Source organism: Camelus dromedarius, chromosome 29 (assembly GCF_036321535.1).
Source record: "Camelus dromedarius isolate mCamDro1 chromosome 29, mCamDro1.pat, whole genome shotgun sequence".
Lineage (NCBI taxonomy): Eukaryota > Metazoa > Chordata > Mammalia > Artiodactyla > Camelidae > Camelus > Camelus dromedarius.
In genome coordinates, this window is record NC_087464.1 from 16445894 (window position 1) to 16468144 (window position 22251).

General features: G+C 43.9%; 1 protein-coding gene and 2 long non-coding RNA genes across 16 annotated transcripts in view; 2 read left to right on the forward strand and 1 right to left on the reverse strand.

Annotated features, from left to right (window-relative positions):
* The window catches only part of LOC105094680 (uncharacterized), a 47264-nt gene extending 36578 nt beyond the window's left edge, over nucleotides 1-10686 (forward strand). For 5 of the 12 annotated variants that reach the window (XR_004132936.2, XR_010378274.1, XR_010378279.1 and 2 more), the window contains 2 exons: nucleotides 5221-8515; nucleotides 9141-10686. This is a non-coding gene — a long non-coding RNA (uncharacterized LOC105094680). The remainder of the gene's footprint in view (nucleotides 1-5220; nucleotides 8516-9140) is intronic. The other 7 variants (XR_004132945.2, XR_010378278.1, XR_010378276.1 and 4 more) reach the window with 6 other exon arrangements.
* Nucleotides 10687-13960: 3274 nt separating this feature from the next.
* Nucleotides 13961-21838, reverse strand: LOC116149351 (uncharacterized). 3 transcript variants are annotated; one of them, XR_010378283.1, is made up of 3 exons: nucleotides 21005-21838; nucleotides 15811-19276; nucleotides 13961-14201 (listed from the first exon to the last, which is right to left on the reverse strand). It is a non-coding gene; the product is annotated as an uncharacterized LOC116149351 (long non-coding RNA). The 3 variants fall into 3 exon arrangements; XR_004132950.2 differs by lacking the exon at nucleotides 21005-21838 and having other exon boundaries at nucleotides 15811-18425; nucleotides 19101-20825; XR_004132949.2 differs by lacking the exon at nucleotides 21005-21838 and having other exon boundaries at nucleotides 15811-20825.
* The window catches only part of ZNF710 (zinc finger protein 710), a 63536-nt gene continuing 62131 nt past the window's right edge, over nucleotides 20847-22251 (forward strand). Inside the window, exon 1 of the mRNA XM_031440567.2 lies at nucleotides 20847-20989. The gene's annotated coding sequence lies outside the window, so the exon portion shown is untranslated. The remainder of the gene's footprint in view (nucleotides 20990-22251) is intronic.

A 22251-nucleotide genomic window follows, 5' to 3' on the forward strand; every position in this document is an offset into this window, starting at 1 on the left:
CTTGCAGGAAAGAGACCCTGGCTGAGCCCCAGGAGTGTGACATGACCTTTGCCAACTTTGTGACCCCCCCTCAGCAGCCAGGTGAACTTCCCAGATCCTCCGCCTTATCTCAGACTCATGTGCACACTTGTCTAACACTCCCAGGACTGCAAACTCCATGAGGGCCCATGCTGGATGCCCACGTGCTTCAGTTCCCACTAGATCCATCCCTTCCCTGCCACTTGCTCCAGACCATCCTGAGGCCTTCCAGGCTCCAGGCCACAGCAGTCTCAGGTCAGGCATGCAGTGCAGCCCCCTGAGAAGCCTCGGCAAGTCATCTCACCAATCCAAGACTTGGCTCCCAGCCATAAAACATTGTGGCACGATTAATCACATGATATTTGCAAAGTGCCTGGCACACAGTAGGTGATTAGCAAATGCTTAGGGAGTCAGTGACTGAGGGGCATCCCATCTCCCAGAGGGTAGCACAGAAAATCAGAATTCCAGCCTACCCAGGCTCCACGTAGGCACCACTCTGCCCACCCACTAAGACAGACCCCTCTTAGCAGCTCCCTTGGCCTGTACATCAAAGAAAGCACAAAGCAGCCCCATACTAACCCCAGGCCAGCTGAGGAGACTCTACTCAAGATAGAATGGGGCCCACTGGGCACAGAAGGGAGCCCGGAGGCTGGCACCAAGCCTTCGGCAGGCCTCCTCCCTACCCAGCCCCCAGACCAAGGCCCCTCAGCCTGAGCAACATCCTATGAGCCTCGGTACAGCTCAGAGCCTTCAGCCAACTCAGCGGGGCCCCTGAGCTGCTGGCTGGGGATGCATTTGTGGTCATCAGTTAATTTTAGGGTGACACTCCTCCTTAACTTTCCAATATGTCCTTAAACTTATAGCTGTAGTCAGCCCACGACTAACTGTTGCTGGTAAGAGCAATGCAGGCTGTCCCAGGACTAGGGCTGTGCTTGGCAAAAGGTAATGCGGATGCAAATCACCTGGGATTTTGTGAAAATGCAGATACTGATTCAGTAGGTCCAGGGTGGGGCCTGAGGTTCGCATTTCTAACCAGCTCCACACGGATGCTGCTGGTCCAGGAACCGCACTTTGAGTGGCAGCTGCTAGACGGTGCCTTCATGCCCATGCAATTATTAAACCGGGAGGACTCTGAGACCATGTTTTCCTTCTTCCTATTAAGACCAGAAATTCTTCCTGCAGCATTTCTGGTGACAGAACAGTGCCTGGCATGTACTAGGTGCTAAATAGATGTTAGTTGGCCCGAAATAAAATTACTTCCAGGAATAGGAAGCTCTTCTGGTGGAGGCAGTTCTCTTATGGTTAGAAAGCTCCTTCTGTTGAGCCCACACAGGCTCCTGAACCTGCCACCCACTGGCCTTGGCACACCCCATGCCGCTGCTACCACCAGGCCCCGTGGCACAGCACCGAGGCTGAGCTAAGTGTTTGCAACCTAAAACACAAACAACAAGCCAACAAAAAGGATGGACTCCCCAAAACTGAAAACAGTACAATCACAATGAATAAATGTTTAACTGTCTGCAAAATTTAACATTTGTCAAGCAGACAACAGCGATGCAACTCTTACATAGTTAGATACAAATTATATTTAATTGTGGATACAGGTGCATTTTAATAAGCTTCATGTGACCAAGGCCAGATGGCTTCATTGGAGAATTCTGTCAAATATTTAAAGAAGAACTAGGACCAATCCTCCTCAAACTCTTCCAAGAATGTTGAAGAGGAGGGAACACACCCAAACTCACTCTGTGAGGCCAGCATTGCCCTCATATTAAAGCCAGACAAAGACACTACAAGAAAAGAAAACCATAGACTGATAAACACTGATGCAAAAGTTCTCAACAAAATACTAGCAGACCAAATTCAACAGCCCATTAGAAAGATTATGTACCATGACCAAGTGGAATTTATTCCTGGAATGCAAGGATGATCCAACATACAAAAATCAATCAAAGTAATACACCACATTAGCAGAATGAAAGACAAAAACCACATGACCATCTCAATTGATACAGAAAACGCTTTAGACAAAATTTAACATACTTCTATTACGATAACATTCAACAGACTGGGTGTAGAAGGAAACTACCTCAATATAATAAAGGCTACATATGACAAGCCAACAGCTAACATTACACTCAATGGTGAAAACTTTTCCTCTAAGGTCAGGAACAAGACAAGAATGTCCACTCTCCCCACTTCTTTCAACATAGTACTGCAAGTTCTAGCCAGAGCAATTAGGTAAGAAAAAGAAATAAAATGTGTCCAAGTTGGAAATGAAGAAGTAAAATTATTTCTGTTCACAGATGATACAATCTTATATGTAGAAAACCATAGAGATCACACACACACACACACACACACACACACACACAAATTGTTAGAATAAACAAATTCAGCAAAGTTGCAGGATGCAAAATGAACACATGAAAATCAGTTGCATTTCTACACACTAACAACGAACAACCCAAAAAAGAATCACACAATGAAAACTACAAAACATTGCTGAAAGAAATTAAAGAAGACATAAATAAATAGAAATTCATCCCATGTTAATGGATTAGAAGATTTTGAGCAAGGGTGCCCAGACCACTTAATGGGGAAGGAACAATCTCTTCAACAAATGGTGCTGGGAAAACTGGACATCCACTTGCAAAAGAATAAAGTTGGACGCTTTCTTTGCACCATATACACAAATTAATTCAAAATGGATTAAGACCTAAACATAAGACCCAAAACTATAAAAACTCCTTGAAGAAAGCATAGAGGAAAAGCTTCATGAAATTAGATTTTGCAGTAAGTTCTTGAATATGAAACCAAAAGCACAGGCAGCAAAAGCAAAAACAGACAAATGAGATATTACTTCATAACCATGAAAAACAGAAACTCACCCATTTAAAAAACATTTGTTTAAACAAAATATTGACCAGGATGTGGAGAAATAGTAACCCTTAAGGACTACTGTGGATGGGAATGTAAAATGGTACAACTGCTATGGAGAATAGTATGGCAGTTCCTTAAAATTTTATATAAAAATACCATATGATCCAGCAATCCTACTTCTGGGTAAATATCCAAAAGAATTGAAAGCAAGGAGTTGAACAGATATTTGCACACTCATATTTATAGCAGCATTATTCACAACAGCCAAGAGATGAAAGCAACTGGAATGTCCCTTGATGGATGGATGGATAAACAAAATGCGGTATATACATACCTTTAGTCTTTAATCTAAAAAAGAAAGGAGGGGGAAATGGGAGTTTTTGTTTAATGTGTACAGAGTTTCCATTCTGCAAAATGAAAAATTCTGGAGATCTATTGCACAACAATGAGAATATACTTAACACTACTGAACTATACACTTAAAAATGATTCAGTTGGTAAATTTTATGTTATGAGTTTTTTACCACACACACACAAAATTTAAAACCATCCCCAAAAATGGGGAGAAAAGGAAAGAAATAAAAAAAAAAAATCAGGTGATTTTGAAGTGCCCCATATTTGTAAACCACTGACCCAGTGTGAATCTGGATGGCTTCTGGGAGGAAAAGCAGCTTTGAGCTGAACAGTGAAAGGCAAACATGTTTTTGACTGGGTGAAGAGGAGGGGAGACATTACCAAAGAAGGAATTAGTTCAGCAGAAGCATCATTAGCATCATTGCAAACACTTCTTGTAAGTGCCTGTCCTGTGTGAGGCATGCGGTTCACGTGTTCTCTCACTTAATCCTTACAACAGCAACCCTACAATACGAGGTGGGCACTAAGTGTCATTTTGCAGAAGAGAAGGTGGATGGCAGTTCAGGGAGCCATCAAGGCAACTAAAGCAAACAGTGCATGTAGAGATGAGGCACACTGGAAGGGAGGAGATAGTCAAAGGCCTTGATACCAGGCAGAGACATTCACGTGATACCGTGGAACGGGGAGTCATTGCAGGTTCTGGAGCAGAAGCATGATGTGTTTCCAGTGGTGCTGTCAGCAGGTGAATGTGGAAGCAGTATGTGGGGAAGGCCTGGCTGAGCCTCTGTGCTCTGCACCAGGGTGGAAACCTGATCAGTACAAAAGGGGTGACAAATAGATGTGCAAGTTGGAGGTCAAAGGAAATCAACCCTGAAGCAGATGCCCATTGTCCATCTCCTCCCACCCCCAACACTCCCAGGCCTCCTCTCTGAATGATTCATATCCCCTGGGGTTCTCCTGGTTCTCCTGGTACCTGCTCTACTCCCGCTGAGCAAAACCAGTTGGGGCAAGTCTGCATTTTCCTGCAGTTTGGCATGGGGGACACCACCGGTCCCTGTGACCACCCTCTGCTGGAGGCTTCTAGGCTGGCAAGTGTCTGCAGGTTCTGGACATTGGGCCCAGTTAACCTTCATTTTTTTATTAGAGTGATAGGTTGTCTTTCAGAGCCTCGGTGATATTAATTACAGCTGTTGTATAACAACATGATGTTTCACAGAGGACAGAGTTCTCTGTCCCAGAGGCATCTGGCCCCCAGGACCATCACCCACAAGAGGATTGACTTCTCAAGGATTCTGGACTCCCTCCTCTTTCTGCTTCTTAGCACAAGCCTTCAGCCCCCAAGCCCATCCTCAGGAGGGCCGATCAAGCAGAATCCTGGGGCTCCGGTGGGTTATGCTGGAAGCTGGTCTTTAACCACAGAGAATTCTAGAACTCTGATCTAAAAGCTGGACACAGATGACCATGACAGGACAGTCCTGCTTCAATAAAGAAAGGCAGTGAAGTCTACTGTTATAGGATTCTTCCAAGAAGGGCCTCAGCCTCACACCAGGAACACCATAATGGAGTCATACATTGCGCTGTCAGGTTTTCAAACCTCTTTTAGCAACAAACCCCTGGAACCTTGGCTGCTGGGCCTTCTTGGCACTGAGGCAGCTCTGCAGGGCCCAGGATTCCTGGGGTCACAGCTACAATCCCTTCCAACCATAAGAATCCACACTTTACCATTTGAAGCCAATCAAATAGTATTAAATGAAGGAAGACAAATATATTTGAAAATCAGATTCACCCTGGGGGGATCAAGTGTTTGTTTCTGAATTAACCCAGGCTGGATTCAGAGATTCCCAAGTTTCTGATTTATTTCTCCTCTTTTGGTAATAAAATGAAAAATTTTGAAGTATGGAGATGGAGAACAAGCCAGAGACCATACTAAGTGCTTTAAACATGTTTCTCTTTTCATCTTCACAGTAATCCTCTCACCCCCATGAATAAAAGGAAGCTGGAAAGTTCATAAGTGATCTGCCCAAGGTCTCCCAGCTGGAAGTCAGGATTCAGATTCAGGTCTGTCTGGCACCTAAATCGATCAGCCTGTCTCCCTTCCACCCCCTCAGCCCCTGTCCCATTTAACAGCCCCACCCCACCACTTCCACTATCGGGGATCCCAGCGCACACCTAGTTCTTTGTTGCTGCCCCACCCGCCTCCCTACCACGTCCTCCAGGGCATAAAACAGAGGTAAGTGCGTTAAAAATTTATACCGTACACTGGAAAATGGCAGGTCCCAAAACAGAGAATATTAAGACCACCTGGGGCAATAAAGGATTCTGGAGAGTTTTTGAAGTGTTTCCACATTCCACATTTCACTTAATGCCCACATGCATCCTGTGAAAGAGACCAGTGTTAATAGCTCTGTTTTATAGATAGGACATGAGGCTCAGAGAAGCTGTGACCCATCCAAGGTCACATAGTTAAGGAAAGCGCCTCAGTCAGGACTAAAGGGATGTAAGTTTCTGGATGGAGAGGCACTGGCTAGAACCCAGCTCTTCCGCAACCTGGGCCAGCGCTCCTGCCATCCGCTCCAGGAAGCAGCAGTCTGCATAACGATCTGAAGACAACGTCTCCCCACTGAGCTCCTCCTCCCCAGCACATGCTGTTTTCTCATCCTTCTTCTTTTTTTCTCCCCTTCCTTTTTTCTCACCATAAATTACATCCCTTGTCTAAAGAATAATTAATGCCACTTAAATAAAGGGAGCAGCAGCCTCATTCCTGTGCTCACATAATTAAGGACTGTCACTTGCATCGCCTGCCTGTGGACACACCCAAGGTGTACCCACCTCTTACTGAGCTTTGAACTATGTGCCAAGCAGGTGCATGCTTAGCTCAGTACATCCTCACCACAAGTCTCTGAAGTAGGTTTCCATATGCCCTCTTTGCAGATGAGGCAGTAGAGGCCCAGAAATGTCACTCATGGCTTGTTCAAGGTCATATAACTTGTAAGTGGCACAGCTAGACTTGAACCTAAGTTTGTCTGACACTAAAGTCCATGTTCTTCACCCCACGGTTCCAACTGAGGGATAACCAAACTGTGGCCAGCCTTTACTTCTCCATCTTTAGAACTCTTCCTGTTAACAGAATACTTTAGCATGCATATAGGTTAGACCAGGCTTGAAGATATCTAATGATAATAATAATTGCGTTCACCACATAGTGGGTGCTTACTTTAGGCATTGTGCTTTACCCCATTATGTCTTTCAGTCCCCACCAATACTTTGTGAAGTGGATACTGCTAGCCCTGTTTTACAGATGAGGTAACTGAGGCCACCAGCACATAGTTTGTATGTGATAAAATGAGGATTTGGACTCAGGTCTGGGTGATGCCTGAGCCCTTGCCTTAACCGCCTCTCCCCACCTTGCCTACCGGGTTTACTGTTCTTCCAAACATGACATGAATTCTCTCTGCCTCTGGAGTTGGGCCAAAAGAGGTATGTCTGGTCAGTTTGGCCATCAGGAGATTCAGAGCACCCTGAGTGTCCCGTCACCTTGTTTCTGCCTGAGGCTGGCTGCCTTTCCCTGCAAGAGAACTGCTCTGGGTTTCAGGACAGATGCCAGGTATCAGCTAGAATGTCTGCTGGAGACCTGGGAACATATGTGACTTGCCTGTTTGGAAGTACAGAGGAGACTGGAGCTCACACTGTTTAAAAACAGTTCCCTTTCTTTCAGCAAGATGTGTGTGCACTGCTTATCCTCCAAAGAGAGGAGTGGGGTATTTGAATCAAAAGTGTGGGATCTGGGAGTCTGCCAGGGGGCTCACTAAGGCAGCAGTCGATGGTTGTTCGAGAGAGGGCCCCTTGGTTGCCAGGTGACAGAAAACCCAAACTAAACTGATTTAAGCAGTTTGTTGACATACAGAGCTAAAACCCCAGGGTAGGTGGAGCTTCAGGTGCAGCTTGATCAGAGAATCAAAGGATGACTGACTCCAAGTCCTGCTTCTCAGCTTTGCTCTCCTCCACACTGGCTTCACTTCCTGTCACCGCAAGATGGCGGCCATAGCACCAAACCTCACACCCTCTCAGGAGAAGGGAGGCAGTGATCTAGTCAGTCAAACAACTGAGTTTCACTGGCTCTAGCAGGCGTGGCTTGGCTCAACACTGACAGTGGGAAATGTGATGCATTGATTGGCTGGGCCCTGGGGGTGGGGATCAACATACACCCAATAGCATGGACTTAGAGAGACAAAGGGTAGTGCCCTCAAAACCATATTGGGATGCATTATAAGAAGCAGGATAAGTAGGTGTTGGATGTCAGAAAGAAAGAGAAAAAAGGAAGGAAAGAAGGAAGAGAGGAAGGAAGGAAGAAGGAAAGAAAGAGTGGTTATGGAGATGTGCCTAACAGCTTCCAGACAAGCTATGCTCCAAAAGTTCATTTGTAAATCAGTTTCTAACTCATTACATTTGTACCCATGTGGTTGAGAGGGAAGGGGGAATTTTTAATTGTAAAGTTCCCAGACTAGCCTAAAAATTTTTATTTAATCCATAATATAGTGGAAGTGCTTGGATATTTGCAATGAAAAATAGAATGCAAAACTTACAACCGTGGATGATAAATAAAAAGAATTGGGATCTGAAACCTTGTCTTTGTTATGAGTGCTGATGCTTGAGAAAAAGCAAGTTTAATTAATGAGACTAAGCTAGCAGATGGAGACTCCAGTGGGGATCTGAAGGGGGCTTCTGAGCACTTCCAAGGGCTCAGGAGGTTGATGGCAGGGCTTTCTGTTACGCTGAATTTCCCTTTACATATTATAGTTTTCTTTATTCTTGATATAGGTGTGTCAAGAACATTCTTACATCTTCTTCTTCCAGGTGTACAAGGAAAATGAGTCTTTGCAACTCCACTATGATTCAGATCATTCTGGATTCACAAACGCAATCCAAGGGAGGGAGAGGAGAGCAGGAGATGGTCCCACTGCACCTGGGCAAGAAGTGGTGGTTGGGGGGCAGGGCAGGGGAGGGACTGGAGGCTGGACACTGAATGTGAGAGGCTGGCCTACCTGGGGGGTACCCAAGCCTGCAGGACAGAGTAAAGGAGAAAGCTGCCAGCCTCCTCCTATTAATCACAGGCACAAGATGCATTCAAACCCATCTTTCTCCAGCACTCTGCATTTCCCCTGTCAGACCATCTAGAAGTATGGGGACAGCAACCAAGCTAAGCCTAGGCCGACGGCCCCCCTGTTGGTCGGTGAAGTCGGTGAGGTCCATTCTCTGGCAGGTACGTGCATTGCTTCCGTCTCCTTGAAGCAGCTGATTGTATATTTACTTTCCTCTTCTTTTCACTTTGCTTCTCTCCCCACTGGCAGCTGGGACACAGAATTTCCTTGCCTAGAACACAAATCTGACCCCATCACTTTGCACCCCTCAAAACCTTTCAGTTGCCTGGTGACTACAGCAACATTTCTCCAAGTCTGTCCCTTAGAATCTTCATTCTTTGGTCAAATGAGTTTAAGAAATCCTCTATCTCATACCCATTTTAGAGAATCCAAACCCAAAGACAAATGAAGGTCTCCAAGCAGTCTTTTGGTAAAGGACATCTTTTACTTTTTTACTCCATCAGTTCTAAACCTTGCTTGACATTGAAGCCCTTCGTATGTAATCTTATTTAACAAACACATTTGGGGAATCACTGGTCTGCAAGATAAAATCTAGATACCTTAACACAGCATCCAAGACCCTTCCTTTCTGACCACAACCCCTCTTTCCAGCCTCACTGCCTAGAGTTCTTCCACCGATGCTCCCTGGTTCCCACCACACTGACCACACACAAATGCTTTGCACTTTCATTTCTCTGTATTTTTGTTCCTATTATTCCTCATTCCTTCCCTTTTCCTTTTTCCTAGGAGCTCCATTCAGATGATTATTTTGTTGATATGAATGATGCACACCTACTGAACGCCTATGTGCCAGGCCCTCTCCAGTCAGCTTTACCCACTCAGGCCCCAGGCTTCAGAGCTGGAGCAAGATGCTGACAATGACTGTTGCCTTCTGTGCTTTGATACCCCTTTCCACTTGGCTCCCACAGCCTCTGATATCAAAAGCCCACTCTCAATTCTTGGTTATCCTAGACCCCCTCTCCCTAGCTTGGGTCTCCAGTCAGATTTCCCCTCTCCACTTCCTTCCCTCTTAGAAAAGAGCTTTGCAGCACCTAGTTGACAAGGATGATTGAAACCCTCAGGGTTTGTTCATTCATTCATTCATTCTACAAATATTGATTGAGCATGGGGGTTTTTAAGTTCGGCATGGTCTCACTGCACCACAGGCCAGGGGAGACAGACAGGAAACACAGCCTTATGAACAATTCAATAATTGCTAATGTGCATAAGAGAAAAGCAACAAATAACATACAAAGGAACTCCCATAAGGTTATCAGCTGATTTTTCAGCAGAAACTCTACAGGCGAGAAAGGAGTGGCACGATATATTTAAAGTGATGAAAGGGGAAAACTTATAACCAAGAATACTCTATCCGGCAAGGCTCTTGTTCACATTTGATGGAGAAATCAAAAGTTTCACAGATAAACAAAAGCTAAAAGAATTCAGCACCACCAAACCAGCTTTACAGCAAATGGTAAAGGAACTTCTCTCGTCATCAAACCATAAGAAAAGAGAACAAAAGAGAGACCTACAAAAGATTGCTTTGGCAGTTCAGGATCTTTTATGGTTCCATATAAATTTTGGAATTGTTTGTTCTAGATCTGTGAAGAATGTCATGAGTATTTCGACAGGGCTTGCATTGGATCTGTGGATTGCTTTGGGTAGTATGGCCATTTTGATGATGTTGATTCTTCCAATCCAAAAGCACAAGATACCTTTCCATTTCTTTGTATCATCTTCAGTTTCTTTCATCAATGTTTCACAGTTTTCGAGAGTATTGGTAACTTCCTTGTGTAAGTTTATTTCTAAGTATTTTGTTGTTTTTGATGCAATGAAAATGTTTATGCCAGTTATAAAATTCTAGTTTTGAAGTGAAAAAAAAGTGAATGAAGGTCTGCAAATGGCAAAATATCTTTCTTTCTTATGGATGAGGTGTATTCCATTATATATGTATGCTGCATCTTCTTTATCCATTCATCTATTGATGTGCACTTAGGATGCTTCCATATCTTGGCAATTACCAATAATGTTGCTGTTAATAGCAGAGTGTATGTATTTTTTTGAATTAATTCTTATTTTGTGGTTGGCTTTATTCCTTTGATAACTATGTAAGTTTAAAAAGCTAAAGCTCTAAACATTCTTAGAAACAATGAACAGTACATATATGTAAATTTAAAAAATATGTGCAGTATATTGTGTATATGTATTTACATGCAATACATTGTATATGTGCAGTCAAATTGTAACAATTCTACCAAATAAAACTGAAAAATGAAAAATAAGAAACAAATAATTGCTAATGTGCAAAGTGTTGCCAAGAAGTGGGGGGAGGGGCCTATGGGAGGGACATACCAAGCACCTAACCTGATCTGGGAGTCCAGGGATGGCTTCCTGGAGGAGATGAAGGCCCAAAAGAGATGGGACAGCATGCGAAGGGCACAGGTGGGGGGACTGAGGTGTGTTTCAGGGCTGCAGTGAGTACAGAAGAGGAGGGTGGCTTTGGAAGAGGCTGGTGAGTAACACATAGGGTCCTGGGAGTCTCCTTGAACACTCAGCTCAGTGACTAAGGTCAACAGGCTTGGGCCATGTGCCCTCTGTGGGGCCTTGGGCGGGTTTTGTTTCTGTTTCCCTAGCTGCAAAATGGGGTGTCTTCTCCAACACCTAGCTAAATTTAATAAGCATCTACTATACACCAGGCATTTTTCTAAGCACTTTTCATTATACAACTAATTTAATCCTCACAATACTCTAAGAGATAAGGTACTGTCACGACTTAGCAGATAATGAAACTGAGTCACTAAATTAACTTGTTGAAGGTGACCCAGCAAGCTGGAAGTGGTAGTATTTACCTAGTAGGGCTTCCAGAGTTGAACAAGATAAAGTAGGTAAAGCACTTAACATAGCTCCTGGCACACAGTACAGTCAGCCTTCCATATCCACAGATTCCGCATCCCCAGATTCAACCAACCTTGGATTGAAAATATTAAAAAAAAAAAAATCTAGAAAGTTCCAAAAAGCAAAAGTTGAATTTGTCAATGTGGTAACTATTTACATTGTATTTACATTGTATTTACATTGTATTGACAACTATTTACATAACCTTTACATTGTATTAGGTATTATAAGTAAAATCTAAAGATGATTTAAAGTATACAGGAGGATGTGCTTAGGTTACATGCAATTACTGTGCCATTTTATAGAAGGGATTTGAGCATCCCTGGATTTTGGTATCCGAGGGGATCCTGGAACCAATTCCTCATACTGAGGGAGGACTGTGGTTGCTCAATAACTTTTGCTATTTATTTTGATGTATCCTAAGGCCAATGGGAAGCCATTAACAGGCTTAAAGCCATTAAGAGAATATTTTTTATTTATTTATTTTTTTGCAGGAGGAAGGGTCAATTACTTTCCCAGTGTCAAGTACATAGTAGGTAGAGCTGGGATTTCAACCCAACTTGTCCAGATCCAGAAAAAGAGAGGCCAGCCACCTGTAGGCACACAGCAGCTCCACTGTGCATGCCCACGCAGCGTAGACTTGTGCAGCTCAAGTGTGAACAAACTCTGGGGATCCAGACAGCAAAAGAGAAGGTTCCTGTGGGTAAAACAGAGGGTTTCCACTCTACTCCAAGTGCTTCCAAATCCCTTTGTGCTCATCATCCCTGCCCACCTCTTCTTATGGTTTCCTCCCCACTCAAGGAGGCTGTAAAGCCAACCTTTCCCACATGCTCTTGGCCCTCAGTCCCCAGGAAAGGACATCTGTGTGGGGGCGCTAGACAGAATACCCTCAGTTTTGTCTGCAGACTGAGCCATCCCAGCAGCTCTCTTTGGATTTCTTTCTTTCTCCCTGCATTGCACCCTGATGCAGAAAATGCAGGCAGGCAAAGCCGGTGCAGGACAGGACCACTTACCCCCTGGGTAGGGAAGGGATGGGCAGCCCATATCAGCAAGTCTCCAGTTAGAAGGATTTGGGCAGGCCCCCTTCTGCCCCTGCCTACCTCCCATCCTCCCCTCTGCTGCAGTTCCCCCAAGTCACCCATTTCCCAAGATTGAGCTGATCCTGGGGCCCAGAAGAGAAGTTGGAATCCTAATCCTCAGAGCCAGCTTTCACTTCGGATTTATTTAAATGACTTTGAGTACGAACATTTTTTTCTAGTTTTGATTCTGGTATTTTCTCTTCAGTGACCTGACTCATGGTATGTTTTAACCATTTATCTATTGGATTTTACAGTTTGAAACATCATATATATGAGCTTTTAGTGTAATTTTTTAAAAGGGCTTTAAAAATATTTAACACAGGACTTTTTCTTTTAAAATTACACAAGTGATACATGAGTATATTGTTGTATAAAATCAAAATTCATACAGTTCAATTAGAGCGAATGTCCCCTTAGCCCACTCCAAATGTTCAGTTTGTGTATATCCCTCCTGACCACTTTCTAGGTATATACCCACCTAACATATTCATATAGCTTTGTTTTGTGCACATTTTTCTTCTTTTTATAAACATTATACTAATTGCAACTTGCCTTCTTCGTGTAACAATATATCTTGGAGATAATTTTTGTATTCTTAGCATGATAAAGTTTGCCTTACATAACCAAAAATGTTCTCTTTTCCCTTGATTTCTTCCATTGGTTCTAAGCTTAAGAAGTCATTTCTTCTCCAGGTGTTTGAAAGTGTCTCTTTTTCCTACAACATTTTAATGTTTGGTTGTTATTATTATTATTATTATTATTATTATTATTATTATTATTATTATTATTATTATTATATTACATCCAAATAAAATTTATTTATTGTATTTTGCAAGGTTAGGATACAGTTTTTCCCCCTAAATTGTCAACCAGTTGGCTCCAAATAATTTTTTTTAGTAACACTTTCTTTTCCTGATGATGGTATTTTATTACACATTAAATTAATGTGTATCATTGTCTCATTCAGAGCTCCATAATTTATTAAAACAACTATACATTTTTGCCCTAGTACTGCATAATTTTAAATATTACAATTTTCTAATACGTTTTGTGGCTAGAAAGTCTATTCCCTCCTTACTCTTGTTTTTACAAAATTTTCTTTGAAATTCTACCTACTTATTCTGCGAAATGAATTTTATAATTTCTTAGGTAAAGGTTTGAAAAAAATCACATTTGGATTTGCATTAAGCCTGTAAATTAATTTGACCTTTCCATCTTTACATCATTTAGCCTTTGCATCAGGCATTAAGTATGTCTCTTCATATGCAAGTCTATTCTTTTATGCCTTAGGAAAAAGTTGTAGTTTTCTTCACATAGAAAAGGCTGTATTCTGGATTAATTTATAATAGCATGAGGTTAGCCACGCCTCAGAAATTCAGTAGACACACCTCCCTTCCCCAGTAAGACGATCTGGACTCAGAACTTTGGGGGCAACATTCTTGATTCTGTCTTAAATTCTTCCTCAATTCATTTATTCACTAAACTAGTATTTATTTCAAATGCCTGCTATGTGCCAGGCCCAGTTCTGTGCAGCAAGCAAAACAGTTTTCTTACTATTATCTCAAAATAAAAGGTTTAATTAAAAAAACACAATTATCTCAAAATAAAAAAGTTTAATTAAGAAAACAAAACAAAGTTCTCTCTTCGCAGGAAGCTGACTCCAGTGGGGAGAGAAGACGGGAAACAAGTAAGCAATTAGGCATATGTCAGATCAGATGGTGTGAAGTCCTGCCGAGAAAAAGTGCAGCCTCCGAAAGCTGGTCAAGGGTAGGCGCTCTGTCCGGGGTGCTTCTGAGAAGCTGAAGGAGGTGGTTTAGATTTTCTCCTTCTGATTCTGTCAAACAGAGAAAGTTCTCTATTTTTTTTTTTTCCAGAAAACGATCTCTGAAGCTTTTAAATTTGTCAGCCATTTCACATAATATCCTTTTATATTTTTAAAGTCTATTTTTGTTGTCATTTCCACCATTTCACTGGCAGTTGTATCTGTTTTGCTCTTTTTCCCCATGACGTTTGTCCATTGTATTATTTAGACCTTGTTTTTACAAAAAGAACCAACTCAAGGACATATGTGCTAATCTGTTTTTCTACTTTCTAATTTATTTTTTCTGCTTTTTTCCTGATCTCTTCCCCTTGTTTTTATTTGGGGTTTTTGTTTTTTAATACTTCTGAATTATTTAATGAATATTTTGTTTGTTTAAATTTTCTGAGTTTAATAATACAACCATTTAAAAAAACGAAATAAAATGTTGAGTAAAGCTTTGCACACATAGTTGGTTTTCCTAGGCGTGGTTCTTCCTTGTGTTTTTTTCTAAATTAACACTTAATTCCCGATTCCCTCCTTTTTCCAAAAGCTATTTTGGAGAACTTTAAATAGTCAGTTTCTAACATTAATTTCTAGTTTTAGCATGTTATAAACAAAGGATGTGATCCATATGACATCCGTATTTTTAATTTATTGAGATTTTCTTTGTGGAGGAAACGGATCCATTTTTTAAAACTATTTTGTGGATCCTGGAAAATCAGCTGAGTAACTTATAGCCCAAGCCAAAAGTCAGTATATCTTCAGGAACTAGGGGAAAGAACAAAATGTGAACAGGAAGTAAACTCCAAAGAGGAAGTGATTTTGATACAGAGGGGACAAAGAGCTGGCTTTTTTCAGTAAGGACTAAAGACCAGGCACTGTGCTAGGCACTTTGCATGTATTGTCTCATCCAGTGGTGAGGCAGGACTCCTCAGAGCAGGACATGAGGCCCCAGGGGAGGTTAAGTAACTTCCTAAAGTCTGTTCCCCGCTTACAGCCCTGTCCCCCTTGCTTTGCTGAGCAGGTTCCCACGTTTCTTTTAAGACTCAGTTTAAATATCACTTCTTCTAAGAAGGTTTCCCAAAGAGAAGAGCTGGGTACCCCTCTTCTGCTCCTGTAGAAGTCATCACTAGTCACATCTGTCACCCTTGGTTACCTGGGAGACCCTTAAGGGTGGCCGACATATTTTGGGTTCTCAATAAATGTTTGTTGATGAAGTGAAGAATAAAGACAAAAGGGCCAAAATAAAGGACCAAAAGAGAGTTCCTGTCTGAAGAGTCAACATAGCAAAGCCATCACCTTATGGCACCCCTCCCCCACTTCTACCAAGCAGGTGATGCCTAGGGGTTTACAGGTAATATACTGACATTAATAGCTCGTTCTGTTTGCAGCATGCTTTGATGCCTACACAACATTATCCTAACTGCATTATCTCATTTGATCTCCAAGAACACAGGTCGCCCTAAGCCCATTTTTTAGATAGTGAATATTCAGAAACTAAGTCTGTCCAAGGTCACACAGCTGGCAAGTCACCCTAGCCGAGAACTCTTCAGACTCCCGTCAATGCCACATTCAAAGTGAACCCAGGTCCCTCTCCATGCTAAAGCAGACATGCAGACCCCGACGCCGCACACGCACACACCTTGCTGTCTCGGTAGAGAAGACTTCAAATTCCCCTCCTGTCTTGCTCATCATCATGGTTTCACAATGGAGTCTTTCTTTTTCAGACATGTTTAATTAATGCCTTAAAGGAAATTCATGAGAGTGATCCCTGATGTTACACACTTATTCATTCCTCTGTTCTTATGGACAATAAACACTGACTGAACATTTACTGAGCCCCTGTTATGAATGCAGAGCCAGGTACTCCGCTAGCCCTGGACACTGCGACCCAGGTGCAAGCTGTGGAGGACAACTTGGGGGGACCTTCAAGGCAGCTCTGCCCACAGTCCACCCACTGCTTCCAGGCCTGCCTCCTCCTCCCCCATCCTCCCAGTTCCCACCCCACACCCTCTTTATCTCCCTTCACAAAAAGCCCCATTCTCTTTTTTGCACAATACACTTTCACAATAGATAGTCTATTCAACTCAGAGCCCAAATCATCAGCAACCAAAACGCTAGTTCCTCTTTCCTCCTAGGTCTTCAGACATTTCCAGGGGAGGAGAAATAACTGCATTAGGTAGTGTAACTTCCTGTTTGCTTGGCTTTTTCTCCTGCAGACTGGAAGCTCCTTGAAGGTCTGGCCCTGGGTCTTTTCACCGTTGACTGTGGAGTGAGTGAGAAGCCCAGGTCTTGTTCTCTAAATATATAGGTTATTGTTTAAAAATTCTATAATCATTATAGAAATTTGGCAAATATAATTCCAACAAACACAAACAACTTTTTAACTTGTTTGTATTTCCTTCCCAGTACTTTATATCTATTTTTCAGGATAAATATATGTATATACGAAATTGGGCAAAAATATAATTGCATATGCCATTTTATATCTCGCTTACTATATCACATTTTCCAGGTCATTACATATTCTTCAAAAACATAGTTTTTAATAGCTGTACAGTGTAACAGTAAATGTGCATGCCATAACTTCTTTAAACATTTTCTCATTGTTGAATACTTCAGTTATTTCCTTTTTTTTTTTTTTTTGGTTGTAGTTTTTTGCCAACATAAATAACAATTCGATAAACATCCTTAACTCACATCTTTCTCCACAATGATGACTCTCCCTCAAATAGACTTCTAGAACTAAAGTTTGCTAATCAAAAGACACAAACTTTTAAACTTCCCTTGACTTAAAATATCAAATTATTTTCCAGGCTTTGACCAATTAACTCTCTCACAGCAGTATTTGTCATCATTGTGGCTTTTATGTGTTTATTTGTTTTCAACTCTTTAGTGAAGCTAGCAGTTTCCTGCTTATGGTAGGTGGCCCATGTTTCTTTTAGCATATTTTTATTCTTATATTTATGCAAATAAGGCAAGTTAGCATATTGGTCCAAACCATGATAGGAATAAAGCCATCTTTATACAAACATGCACCCTTGGACATAAGCGGCATCAGAGGAGGTGCACCCTGACATTATTCCTTAAGAAATAGTGCAGAAATGTCAGATGTTCACCCTATCTATCCACGCAGACTTTTGCTTTGAGTTTTCCTGCAAACTGAATATTCCAAAATTGTTACTATATTTCTTGACAATTTTGAGTTGCTGCCCAACGCATCTTCTGTCGGACTCCAGCCATTGACTTAGTTTTCAGTGACTCTCCAGTTCCAGGTCCCCTTCCATCTCCCACAGACCCATCCTTTCAGGAGCCCTAGGTCCATCTCTGCTCTCTGCGGCCCCGTTCAGTTCCACCCTGGGGTCCTGCGCCTTGCACTGGCTGGATTTCGGTGGGGAGGTCTGATAGTCAAAATCGAATATTAGACATTGCAATATATATCCACTGATATATATTTTTCATGTTTGTATGTTTCTGCCAATGAAAGAAACAGACTTTAATCATCACCCACTAATCTCCCAGCAGTTACTCTGGTGAACACATCAAGTGAAACACTGAAGAGCTGTTTCATACCTTTACTGGGCTTAAAGAGTCCTGATTTTTAGAGAGATGGATATGAACGTTCTGGAAGGTCTGTGACACGAATGTATCCTCTCTCAGGATTGGGAGGATTGATAAACTTTATACTAACAAATCTTCTCTCCTGTTCCAGCTAGGGGGAGAGGGGGTCAGGGGGAACAACTGTGGGGCTCCTGAAATGCTCAGGGGAGGCATCTGTTCACTCCTGCATCAGAACAGCTGATTTCTTTCTCTCTGTTGTGAATCTGGAGGCTTCCTTCTTGGGTTTGAGGAGGTCAGGGGATTTGGCTAAAAGGTGGTGGCGTCTGACTGTGCACTTAGGCCCTTGCTAGTACTTCCAAACACTCGTACAGTCGTCACAGTTTACCAAATACAGTATCATTCACTACACGTCATACGTTACCTGTTTACATTCCTCCCAGCAACCCCAGGAGATGGACATTGTTTAAGTTACCCATGTCAGAGAATGAAGTGGGTCACCTGCCCAGACAGGTTCTCACAGGGAGGTGATCTGGAAGAGAAAAAGGTAATGGGGACGTACCAGGAGGGGACTGTCACTCTAAAGGAGAAAACAGAGATGCTCTCAACTGGAAACTCGGGCTGCAAATTCTGGCTCAGTCACTCCATACATGTGACCTTGGAAAGGTTTTAAATTTTTCTGTGCCTTGGTCTCCCCAGCTGTAAAATGATGATCAGAATATAACATTTACCTGGCACAAAGGTGACTGTGCAGTGTGTTTATCATAGCAGGTCCACAAAAGTGAAAAACTGGAAATATCCCACAAGTCCAGCAATTTGTTTAACCAGTAAGAGAAGGGCACGGAATAATATCGTTCATTAAGAATGATAATGTGGATGTCTACAGACAGGGAAAAAGATTTGTGACACCATTACCAGGTAAAAGTGGTTGCAGTTTGGTAGGAATATACCATTCTTGTTTAATTTTGTAAAAATAATGTATCTACACGTATAGTCATTCACTTGTTTAACAATATTTACTTTGTATAGTTTTATTACTATGTGCATTTATGTTTAGGTATGTGGACATAAAATGTCCAAGGATATACACCAACACATGTCTCTACAGGGGTTCTTTTTCAGTTTTGCTTAGCTAGTTATCAAATTCTCTCAGAATGAACTTGTGTCATAAAGAAATAAAAGAAGTGTAAAAGGTTTACAATGCAGGAACAAGAACCCTGGAGTCTGCCTGGATCCAGGGGGGCATTTTGCTGGTGCCAAGTTCATCTGCAAACTGCTTGGAGAACAAGGAACCCAAGCAAAGGACTAAAGAGGTTTTGAGAGATTTAATTCAGGTTCTGGAGGAGTCAAAAGTCTTCCTCCCCCTTGCCTCACCAGTGTGAACTTCTGTGTCTAGTTCTCTTCACTGAGCAAATACAGCCAGGCGCCTGCTCCTAGGGGCCCTCCAGGATTTTACGAGGCCCACTCTCTTCTCTTATTTGTTCTTCGGTCAGGCTACACTTCCAATGATCAGGCCAGGCCTTAGTAACCACAGTCTTCACATTCTGGTCCTGTTTCGGAGACAATACCCTGACCACCTAGATCAGACATAGGTGTTCCCCAACCCCAGCCACCCACGGGGACACAGGGCATCTTTGAAGGAATGTATCCTCCACAGCCAGCTCATTGCGTTTCTGACATGATGAGTCACTCTACTTTTAACTCAGAACATAAATCTCATTTCCAGGTTGTATGGGCACCTCCCTGGCACTCCCTGATTTATAACAATGAATAAAAGCTCCCATGTATTGGAGCTTATGTCCCAGACATTGAGCTGGGAATGGGACCATTTAAACCTCTCAGAAACCCTGTGAGTCAAGTGTTTTCATCCCTATTTCACAGATGAGAAAACTTAAATTTAGAGAAGTCAACTTGCCAATATGCAGCAAGTAAGCCTGGACCCTTAAACATAAAAAGACGTCTCTGCACCCACAAGTCTTCTTACCCTTTTTATAAGTAAAGAAATGGAGTCTAAGTCATCCACTGAGGCTGTTAATCACCCCAGTTTCACGAAGTTAGCAAGTGGAAGAAGCTAAAATTTGAACATCTCCCTGGTACCCGGCCCCCTCCCCAACTTATGCCCTGACACACCCGCCACTCTCCCCTCCCTGAGTTGTGCCCTGACACTGCTGTCCCCACTCCCCCACTTGTACTGTCCATTGCAGCAAATACTTGTGGTAGTTTTAAGAATCTCTAAGAATATGCTATCTTGCCCTAGGGCCTTTGGACAGGCTGTACCTTCCTATGCATTTGCCTGGCATAGCCCTATTCATCTAGATGTAACCTCCTCCAGGAAGCCATCCCTGACCACCCTAGTCCAAGCAACCTCTTAGGTGCTTCCTTGGTTCATCCTTACATGGAACAAGTGGCATTTGGTTGTCTGTCTTCTTGCTTTTCCCCCTGCCAATCTGCAAAGCCTGAGTGAGGATTGTGTGTGCTGAAGGTCCTTAGCACCCAGAACAGGAGCGGGCACAGAGCAGAACTCAGTAGGTATTTGTTGTTACATGAATGCTTGACTCTTAGAGCTGTTTTGCTTTATCTAGAAGATACAGCTTAGGTGCATCAAGCAGGATATAAAATGACAGGAATGTGGCTTCTTTCCCAATAAGAGGGCACCGTGGGGGAATGCTCTGGGGTCATCCAGGGCTCACTACCCTGATATGAAAACCATGGTGTCCTCCTTGCTAAAGCAGTCTCAGGCTACTGTTTTCTCACTCCCAGACAGAAACAAATCATGTTCTGAGTGACTGGAGTCATTGCTCACAACACCAGGAGCTGGTTTAGGGTGGGGTGAGGGGCAGTGGCCTTGGGGATTCAGTCTCTAAAGGAGTAGGTCTGCGGGCTGAGGGGGAGGGGTGAAGAGTGGCAGGTCCTGTCCCCCGGAGGCTGCAGTCACTGGGGGAGAGACAATGGGGCTCAGCATCTGCTCCTCGCTGGGAGAAGGGACCCTCCAGTGAAAAGCCAGGGAGAGCAGGGAAGTGTGGGAGGAATTGATGAGGAGGAGGGGTGGAGCCAAGGAGACGCAGCCGGGAGGAAGGAAGAGAAGGGGAAGGAAGACAGAAGGGAGGGGAGAGGATCCAGGCTTTCCTTCCTCCCGATGACCTGGTCCCGAGCTGCAGCCTCCTCTGGCATTGTTTCCTGCGGCATCTCTCGGGGCCCACGAAGACTCACGTTTCTCCCAGGCCCTGGCAGCAGCCCCAGTCCAAGGGCCAGGCATCCAGCAGGTGCTCAATACTTACTTGGGAAAATGAGAAATGTGGCCAACTTTGCTCTGGGAACTTTTCCCCTGTCTTCTCCTCACTTCTCCCAAGAAGCAGAAGGCAGAGCAGGTCTTGGGAATACGCCCAGGCGCCCCAGGAATAATTGACCCTTTCTGGCGGCTCTGCCGCGTTCTGTCCGAGGGCTCCGAGTGGAGAAACGGCTGGGAGTGGAGGGCGTCCTGGAGGTTGGAGGCCGAGCGTCCGGCCTGCCCCGGAGCCCAGGGAAGGCGAGGTTGTGCCAAGCCCCGCGGCCCTGCGGAGAGGCGCAAGGGGCCTGACCCCCGCGCTGCCGACAGCCACGCCTCGGCGCCCCCCAGCAGTGCGCCCGCGGGCCGAGGCCCAGGCCCTGGGATTGAAAAGCCCACGAGCGGCCGATCCCAGCGGCCCCTCCGAGCCCCTTCCCCACCCGGGTCCTGGCGCTCGCAGCCCGCACCGCTCCCTCGAGTCTGGACGTCCAGGGCTCTGCAAACAGCTGTTTAAAGGCTTTTTACAGTTCAGTGCTCTGGGGGGATGTTTGTTCCAAGCCCATCTGCCTACTTTAAAAATATAGAAGTAAAGAACACACCCAGCCCGCCACCTCTGGTGGGGAGGGACGGGCTCGGCGGCCCCCACCCGCACTTAGGAAGGAGCCGGCACCCGGCACCCGCGTCCCCCCACCCCCACTGACTCCTCTAGGGAGGACGCCCCCGGCTTCCCACGGTGGGGGGCGGCGTCCCCCGGCCTCCTTTGTGCCGGGCGGGGCCGGGCCCCCCATTACCATGCTCCCCCTTTTCCCCGCTTCAGTTAATCTTTGTTCCCCTTTTCTGCTGGGAGGGGAAAAAAAGAGAGAAAGAAAGAAAAGGAGGAAAAAAGGCGTGACTTGATTTTCAAACGAAACTCCCACAGCAAACAAAACCCTTTTAGAGAAATAAGAAAGGAGGAAGAAGGAAGAAAAGAGGGAAGAAAAAAGAAGGGGAGAGAAAACCCTCCAGGCTTTCAATTTGAGTGGGAGAGTTGAACCGAAAGAAAGAGAAAGAAAGGAAGAAAAAACCTCTCTGCGGTAGAAAGAGAAAAGAAAACTTGGGCTGACAAGAGGGGGGTGGGGGGGTGGAAGGAAGTGAGAAAACAAAAGAGAGATAAAAGGGCTGCTTTTCTGTCTCTCTCTTCCTCCGCGAGCTGGCTTAGGAGGAGCTGTTTTGCATCCCTTCACGTCAGCCCTGCCTCATTCCCTTCTTCCAGGGAGGGAG